Source organism: Gossypium raimondii, chromosome 8, assembly GCF_025698545.1.
Source record: "Gossypium raimondii isolate GPD5lz chromosome 8, ASM2569854v1, whole genome shotgun sequence".
Classification (NCBI taxonomy): domain Eukaryota; kingdom Viridiplantae; phylum Streptophyta; class Magnoliopsida; order Malvales; family Malvaceae; genus Gossypium; species Gossypium raimondii.
Genome location: NC_068572.1, coordinates 34,017,962 through 34,027,976, shown reverse-complemented (window position 1 = coordinate 34,027,976; position 10,015 = coordinate 34,017,962). Strand labels below are relative to the sequence as shown.

At 36.0% G+C, this 10,015-nt stretch overlaps 1 non-coding gene across 1 annotated transcript; it reads left to right on the top strand.

Moving 5' to 3' along the window:
• The first annotated feature begins 3,509 nt into the window (after window positions 1–3,509).
• LOC128032132 (small nucleolar RNA R71) lies at window positions 3,510–3,616 on the top strand. The gene has a single exon (XR_008188261.1). It is a non-coding gene; the product is annotated as a small nucleolar RNA R71 (small nucleolar RNA).
• Window positions 3,617–10,015: the final 6,399 nt, after the last annotated feature.

Below are 10,015 nucleotides of genomic sequence, written 5' to 3'. Positions count from 1 at the left end.
AATACTAGAATAAGTATAAAAATAAGACTAAAGAATAAAAATAAAATAATAGAAATAAAGGAATGTAATAAATAAATAAATAAAATGGTAGATTATGGCAAGGCATCAAAACAGAGGTAAAATAATATATCAACTAATAAAAATAGAAGTTAGGAACAGAATAACAATAAACAAATAAAAAACATAATAAGAAAATTAAGGAAAATAAATGTAATAAAGATGATAAAAGAAAAATAAATAAGAATAACAAATAAAGAAAGTAATAAAAATAAAATAAAATAAAATAATAAAAAAGAATGGTAAATGGAGGTTGACCGACAGCAGCGATTATGGGCGAAGATGCGCGATGGTCGGGTCACGGCGTGGGGAGGATTCGGCTGGTATGGACGGAGGTTAGGTGGTGACACAGTTGGGGGTGTGTTTATGCGACACAGAAGAGGGGGAAACGGTGGTGGAATGGGGCTGGTCGTGCATGGTTTGGCGAGGATGAAAAGAGGTTGATTGCGCGAAGGGGTGGGTCGACAAGGTATGGCTCGGTGGAAGGCCAAGAAAAGGGGAGGGAAAAGGATAGAATGCATGATTCAGGGGCGGTGGGGAAATAAAAAGAGTGACGAGAAGAGGGAGGCTCGAAAGGGTGGTGGCTCAAAGGGGTTGGGAGAGTATGGAAGAGGGTTGGTGGTGCAAGGGTGGCGGTGGCCGGAATGGAGGGGGGATGAATTGAAGAAGACAAAAATGAAAAGAAATAAATTAGGGTTTTTTTTTGGGTTAAATAGGGGGCACGGTCGTGTAAAGGCCAATGTTGGGCCACACGGATGTGTTACACGCTCATGTGGGGCTTTACTAGCCCATGTGCGATAAAAATTTTCAACCCAGTCTTTGCACGGCCTCGGACACGCCCGTTTGTCCAGCCTATGTAGCGTACATGGCCCTGTGTCCAGGTAATGTGTGATCTCCTTCGCTTCTCCCACGCCCGTGTGGCTCGACCATGTCTTGCACACAGTTGTGTCTCTTGCTCGTGTAACTCTCTGACTTGATTTAAAAATGAAAAAAATTAGTTCCAGGTTTCACACGGCAGTGTAGACTATTTTAGGCCATGTAACCTTTGAATTTTTGAAAAATTAAGTCCCAGGATCCACACGACCAAGGGCACGCTCGTGTGTCCAGGCCGTACAGGTCACATGGCCATGTCGCTAGGCCGTGTGACTCACTGTCGATTATGTACACGGTCGAGGACACGTCTATTTGTCCAGGCCATGTGTGTTACACAACCATGTCGTCAGGTCGTGTGACGCACTATTGATTACCCCATTTCGTACACGGCCTAGGACACGTTTGTGTGTCCAGGTCGTGTGGGTAAAAAACACACCTTCTTTTTAGATTTTAAAAATTGATTAGTTTTAAAATAGCATGAAATAAAATTAAAATAATTAGCTGAGTTAACACTTAGGTTGCCTCCCGAGAAACACTTATTTAAAGTCTAAACTCGACTTACCTCGTATTCGCACGGTCACGGTGTTTCGCGGAGCCGAAGCTCTTCTTTCTCGTTATCAATTCTATTATCAAAATAAGGTTTAAGTCGAGTATTATTTACCTTAAATGTGCCAAATTCAAAATGAGTTATCTCGACTATACCGTATGGGAAGATATTCAGTACCGTAAAGGGACTTGATCTGTTTGCATCAAGCTACGAAGTTGCAATTCAAAGATCCGTTTTATCTAGCAGTACCTTGTCCCCAACCTTAAATTGGTTTGTTCCATCCACATGCTCATCATGGCGTCGATTTGGCTATTCAACGTGCTTTTTTAGTTTCTCCTTGACATGTGTCTGCCATTCATCCAGTTCATCTATTTGTAACATTCGTTCTTTATGAGTCGTCCTGTTTCTGTCACATGGACTGAAACGTGGCTCCATTACATTTTTTCGAGAGGTTTCCTGCAAAGAAGGTTGAGCCACATGGTTACTCATACTAACAGAACTTGTAAAATCATCTCGATCACTAGATGTCTTAACAAAATCACGAGCTTAGAGAGTAATTGTTTCATCACCTTCACGAAGTGCTAATTCATCCGTACCAACATCAATTATAGTTCTAGCAGTTGCTAAAAAGAGTCTTTCTAAAATTAAAGGTACTTCATTACCCTCATCCATGCCTAAAACAACAAAATCAACTAGGAATATGAATTTCTCATTTTTTACAAGAACATCTTCAATAATACCCCTAGGAAATCTAATGGTTCTATCTGCTAATTGAATACTCATCCTAGTTTGTTTAGGTTTCCCAATACCTAATTGCTTAAACATTTTATAGGGTATGACATTAATACTAGCCCCTAAATCAGCTAAAGTATTATTAATATTCAAACTACCAATTAAAAAAGGAATAGCAAAACTCCTTGAATCTTTCAATTTGTTGGGTAGTTTATTTTGTAGTATGGTTGAGCAAACCGCATTTAGCTCTACAGTCGACGAATCATCTAACTTCCTTTTGTTTGCCAAAAGCTCCTTAAAAAATTTAACAAAATTGGGCATTTTGCGAAAGAGCTTTAACAAATGGTAAGTTGATATGTAATTTTTTTTAAAGTTTAAGAAATTTACCAAATTGTTCATTCGTGTGGTCTCTCTTCATCGCATTAGGATATGACACACGAGGTTATTCCTTACCAACCAGTTTTTTGCTCTTTCTGGCTTACCTCAACCTATCGTTATTTACCATAATTTCTTGTCTCGGTTCTGGTTTAGATTCAACTAACCCTTCTTCATCTCGCACAGTAATTGCATGAAATTGCTCCCTTGGGTTAATTTCAGTATTGCTAGACAAATTACCTTGTGGTCATTCTAAAATTAACTTAGCAAGTTGACCGATTTGGTTCTCAATCCCTTGAATCGATGCTTGTTGATTTTTAAGTGCTGCTTCAGTGTTTTGAAAGCGGGTTTCTGACACCGGGATAAACTTCATCAACATCTCCTCAAGGTTTGGCTTCTTCTCTTGCTGGCAAGGTTGTTGTTCGAAGCTTGGAGGGGGTTGTACTATCTGACTACCTTGACCACCCCAAGAGAAATTGGGATGGTTCCTCCAACCTACATTATAGGTATTACTATAAGGGTTATTCTGATGCCTAGAATTATTATTCATATAATTGATTTGTTCGTTCTCTGTGCTAGGAGCGAAAGGTAAACATTTTGGGTTAAACATTCCTCCTCTATTTGTTTCGCAATGCATCACTGGATATACCTGCGTAGAAACATATAAATCATCAATTTTCTTATTTAATTGTTCTATCTGATTTAATAACATCGTGATTGCATCTAAGTTAAAAACACCAAGTGCTTTCATCGGTTTCGTGCTCATGACTTGTCATTGATAATTATTTAGAGACATCTCCTCAATAAATTCATAAGCCATTTCAGGTGTTTTATTATTCAGGTTCCATTGGCTGCTGCTTCGATCAATTGCGTAGTTGAGGGATTCAAACCATCCTAGAAGGTTTGAACCTATAGCCATAGAGATAACACATGGTGAGGGCACTGTCTCAATAAGTTCTTATACCTCTCTCATGCATCATATAAGGTCTTTAAGTCGATCTGAACGAAGGAAGAGATATCATTTCTCAACTTGGCTGTCTTAGCCAGTGAAAAGTACTTCAGTAGGAATTTCTCGGTCATTTAATTCCATGAAGTGATAGAACCTCGTGGTAAAGAATTCAACCACTGTTTAGCTTTGTTCCTCAACGAGAAAGGCAACAACCGTAGGCGAATGGCGTCGTTAGAAACGCCATTTATCTTGAAAGTATCACAGACTTTCAAAAAATTAGCCAAATGAGTATTTGGATCTTCGTCTTGCAAACCATTGAACTGAAAAAATTATTGTATCATCTGAATAGTGTTCGGCTTCAGTTCAAAATTATTTGCAGCAATGGTGGGTCTCACAATACTTAGTTCAGCCCCAGTTAGAGTGGGCTTGGCATAATCATACATAGTACGAAAAACAGGATCTAGATTTGCAAGATTTGCAACAAATGTTGGAGGTAGCTGATTATTCTAATTATCACCCATCTCCTCAGTAATAATAATGTACTCTTGCTTATCTATTATATTATGTCGAATTTTCCTTACTTCTCTACGGTTTCTACGAGCTTTACTTTGAATTTTATTGTCAAATAACAATGGTATCGACAAGTTTCTTCTTTTCATAAACTAAAAGAACTTGTTAGAAGGAAATTAAAGAAAAATTAGAATGTAAAAATTAAACTAAAAACAAAAATAAAATGCAATAAGAATAAATGACTAAATTAATAAAAATAAAGTGTTCCTAATATTTTAGTCTCTAACAACGGCGCACCTATCAAACAATAGTATAGCTATGGTGAGTAGGGAATATCGTATCTACGAGGACTACAAGTACTAATAATTACTGTTTTCAATTATTTAGCCGACAAATTGAAGTGATTGTGTTAAATCTAAAATTACTAAACTAATTTATCTAAGAACGCAACAGAGAATAAATCAAGGAAATAATCAAATAATAACCAATGAGATAGACAATACCCGGGAAAGAATCCACCTAAACTTCACCTATTATTGTGAATCTGAATTAAACGATTTATTCACTTGTGTCTTGATCCGTAGAAATCCTTAAATTATGTTAATATCTCTTTCGAGAGTAAGAACAACTGACTCTAAGTTGATTAATTGATATCTATTTCTAATTAAAACCCCTATTGTCGCATTAACTCGATCTATGGATTCCCATATTAGATTTGACTCTAATCCGGTAGATTTATGTCATTTTATTTCTAGGATTGCATGCAACTCCACTCAATTATGTTAGATCTACTCTTAAACAGAGGCTTTTCCTCCACTGAAATAAGTACATTAAACATGAACTAATATCCCAAAAATATTAATCTAACACCCCTATACTCGGTTCGATCCAAGGAACCTGATATAGGAATATTACATTAGGTGCCAAAGTGATTTTAGCTAATCACTAATATATTTGAACATTTAAAAAAATTATATTTTTGTCCCTACTACTTGGAATACACTTGATCTTCCTAAGTACATGCCTTTCTATTCAAAATTTTGAAACATACCCTCTTGGCACTTGGAGATATGATGAGATGGATGCTCAGAACCTCAATTACAACTCTTCAAGATGATTTTACCTAATCTGCGCACGAAAACAAAACCGTATGCTGAGTAAAACTCAGTGGTATTTCCATAATTCGAATATTTAAAGACATGATAATATAATAAGCACAATTAAATTATAATGACATATCAATATCTAGTATCATGACTATCATTTTTTTATTAAACAATATCCTATTCGCACAATTTCTATATAAATGGTTATTCACATATCAAACCATATTTATTCGTACAATGGCATTAGTCATACAATACTCAATTCATGAATACATCATTATATACCATACTCAATTTTCATCACTTGCTATATAATAGCTTTCCATAATTTGTTCACATATCATTTAAACAATGGCACTATCCACTCCATATTCAGTTCATGAGTATTTAACTCATGTATTCCATGTATTTATAACATATTTCACATTCTATTTTCAATTCACTATATCAATTTCATTTCTCATACCATGCCATTTAAATATCAATTATAAAACTTTATTATATGTTTACCCCTATTAACACGACTCGGACTCGGACGGATACATGGACCCAACCAAAACACACCAGTTTGGTACCCAGTGCCTCATCGGATAATTCGAAGTAATAATTTGACACCCAGTGTCTCATCGGCTAAACCGAAGTAAATTGGCACCCAGTGCCTCATGAAATTAATTCGAAGTAATAAATTGACACCCACTGTCTCACCGACTCAAAGTCGAATAAATCCCTGAACACTTCCTATCTTATGGCATGCCATCTATATCCGACTCAGCCTGATACAGTTAATAGGGTTCCAATTCACTTTTCAAATACAACCAATATTCATTTCAATTCAAATAATCAATATATTCAATATATATATATATACCAATTCAACCAATATAAATTCAATAAATTCATCACATATTAAATCAATCTATTTCAGTTGCAAAACACTAATTCTCACATCAACACTTACCATATACATTAAATTAAAAATACAACAGTTAATAAGTAGTTTCGAATTATAGAAATACAAACCAAAAATTTCGAGCTATTCGACGTCGACTTTATCTTTTCCCTTTTTAGTCGATGATTCCTGTACGACGTTAGCTACGGAATTAAAACAATTAAAATTCATCAATACAACACAACACAATTCAATTTCATATTTAATATTTCAATTTTTACTCAAATATTGCCTAAATTTCAATTTAGTCCCTAAACCGAGACTAACTTTTATTCTTCACATTTAGTTCTTTATTTTCATGCAAATTCCACTCTAGACTAAATTTAACTCCCTATTTTCCTATAAATCCCTAAATTTTGAAATATTCACAATTTAGTCCCTATTACTCAAAACTTATAATTTATCCCACAATTTAATCATTTTCTCAATTCTAGCTTAAAATCTATCAATTTAATCCTTAATACTCAAATTATTCAACATACACAACATTTAAAAATCCAATAATTTTTGAAATTTCAGCATAGGTTAAGTAGTATTTAGTACTAGGATTTCAAAAACATAAAATTCCAAGAAAATGGACTAACTTGACTAACCAGTTGAACTTTTAACCCTTAAAACCCTAACTTTTCTCCTTCTTTCTTTCTCTTTTTCTTTCTTTCTTTTCCCCTCTGTTTCGTTCTATTCTCTGTTTCTTTTTCAATTCCATTTTCTTTTCTTTAATTTGTTTTGTTTTAATTATAATAATATAATAATATATATTTACTTAATTAATAAGAAATTCATATTTTATTATTAAATACATATGTTTATTATTATTACACATGTATTTACCAAGACCATCCACTTGTCAATTTATGGCTTAATTGCTTATTTTGTCCCTTCACTTTTCCTCTAATCTATAATTCAACTTTCTCCCTATATGCAATCTAGTCCTTACACCTAATTACTCTTAATTTAAACAAATTCACCTAATCAAAACCTAATTAACCACACAATTAATTTCGTAAATATTTTTAATAAATATTTAAAAATCTGTTTTACGAAAATAAAGACCCCAAAGTACACTTTTCAATACCCGTGACTATCGGGTCGTTACAATTAAAACAAGAAATAAGCATACATATTTGAGAACAATAATCAAGTATTTATCATGTAAATAAAGAATCAAATAGTAAGATTCATCATAGGCTTCATCTTCCCTAGGTATCTAGGGATTTTAGTTCATAATCCTGAATGAAAACATCCTAAACTCAGAATAACCATAAGACATAAGAAACTCAATAAAACTTCGAACGAATTTAAAAGGAGATCTTCGATCTTGATGGAGATCCACTTCCGAGTTGATTTCGATGGTGTTCTTCGAGTGTTTTCTTCAATCCTCTTTGATTGCCCCCTTCCCTATTCTTCTAATTGGTATTTATAGTCTTTAGAATGCACCGAAAGCCTAAAAATTTGGTTTTTTCGCGTATTTGGGAAACATAGTGTGAAATCAATATGGGTTGGTACATGGGCATATGGCCAGTCCATGTTGCTCACACAGGTGTGTGCACAGCTCGTGTGGATCCTAAAAGTAGCTCTTTTTGTTTGATTTTGGCTCGTTTTTTACTCCTTTCACTACAAAATGCTCTCATAAGTATATAAACATGAATTTAAAGGATTAGGAGCATTAAATTCACTAATTTGCATAATTAATCATCCAAAAATGCATTAATAATGAGATTAAAATATGTTACTTTTATAACTTATCAATAAAGTAAACGAGTTATTACATTCACATAGGGATAAACTGACGGAGAGAAATGATGCTCTCGAGGCCATGGTGATGGTTTTGAATTAGGAAACAATGGCCACGACAAATGCTTTGATCATAAGAATAGAGGAGCTCGAAGGAGAGCTTGCCTTGTGTCAAGCAACCGTAGGGAATGGAGTGGCGAGTGTAACACTCAATTGCTATGATGCCCTAAAGCCGAATGTGTTTGTGGGGAAAAGGTCTGCATGCGATGTGGAAAATTTCTTGTGGGGGATGGAAAGCTACTTCTATGCCAAAGGAATTATGGACTATGTGATTAAGGTAAATATTGCTTCAATTTTTCATACTGATATTGCACTTTTATGGTGGCGAGGTAATGGTGGCGAGGTAAGTCCATAGATAAAAGGCAAAGTGAGATTGGGATGTGGCAAGAGTTCCAATGTGAGTTGAAGGGATAGTTTTACCCAGAATTTACGAGGAAGAAGCTCGAGAAAAGTTGTGATGGCTAACGTGACAAGGCACAGTGAGGGAGTATGTTCGAAAATTCAAGGAACTCATACTCTAAGTTTTAGATGTGACCAAGAAAGAGGCATTACTTGTTTTCATGAATGGATTAAAGTTGTGGGTCAGACACGAAATGGAACAAGGAGGTGTCTAAGAGCTATCAAAAGCCATTACAGTAGCGAAGTCTATAATCAAGTTTGGTCTAAGGAAAGGCAACCTTAAGTATTCCAAGTCCAAGGAAAGGGGTGTAAGTGAAGGGAATTACAAGGAAGATGATAATGGTGGTAGCAACGACAACGATGGTGGTAATAGGAAACCACGAGTTGGGAAGAAGAAACCCAACAAAAATAGGGGCAAGTTGAAATGTTTTCTTTGCAACGATCCGTATATGTTGAAGAAATGTCTGAAGAAATCTATGATTTATAAGAAGGTGAAGTCAAAAGGTAAGGCCTTGAGACTTGGTTTGAGCACAAGGGTTGTCGAAGTCGAGGAGGCTGAAAGTGAGAAGAATCTAGTGGAGTGCTTCTTGTATCATGGTCTGCATAGGTTGTAGAAATGTCCGAAAAAGTCATTGAAGGGGATAATGGAACAAACAGTGAGCCCGAGAAGCTTGGTTCAAGCAAGAGAAAATTTAAAGCCAAGAGAGCAAAGAGGAGGAAAAAGAAGCTAATAAAGTGCTTTTTGTGCCATGGTCCGTATGAGTTGCAAAATTGTCCAAAGCAAGTCGTGGTCAAAGAAAAGGCAACATCGAAGCTTGTTGAGTCATCGAAGTGGCTTCCACCCAAGGAAGAAGTGAGTTTGTCATTGAACTTAAGGGAAAAATTTACAATGAAAACAGCAAAGCTGGGACCAATAAGGCTCAATTCAAGTAAAGCGATGGAGTTGGTCGAGTCGTCGGTGAGGCTTCCACCCATGGAAGAGGTGAGTTTGGCATTGAACTTAGAGGAAGAAGTAGTGATGCAAAATTTGAAGCTAGGATCAATAAGGCTCATTTCTGTTGACACATCGGAGGAGCTACCACCTATGGGAGAGGTGGGTTGTGCATCAAACTTCGAGAAAGTGATGGTGCAAGTTGGATAGTTTACCCGAGTAAATGCTGCGATAAGGGTACATTTTGAACACTTTGATAGTGTTTTACATTCTAACTTGTTGGCTTGGCAAGAACGTAAGAGCCCTTTCGAACTTCTTAAGTAAGGAGGCTGAGAGACTATGGGCAATTTGAAACCAAGTGGTATGAATCAAGTGGATTCTATTCGAAACGAGTTAGAATGTGGGTAAGAGAGAAAGGTAACTTCTTGTCATCGAGATGCACAAGCGAGTGGGAGGGTCTGAGTTAAGAGGCGATGAAAGTTGAGGCAAAAGTTTTGAAAAAAGGAAAGAGCTAAGGCATCGAGACGAGATCAAGACGAATCAAGTTAGTGCCATTCTAAAGGCGCAACGAAGGCGTTACGAAAATTGTTGGGGGAGAATGTCATGGGCTGCAATTTAAAGCTCGTGACCATCACACAAAATATATCTCATAGAGGTCTATCATTTAGATGAGGATCATTTGGCCCACGAGAACTGGTCCGATTCAATGAGCTGCTGTAGAAGCCTGTTAAATTAAAGCTTGGGTGGCCCATTATGCTGATTTGGAAAGATAAGCTACCTTGGTAAATAGGGA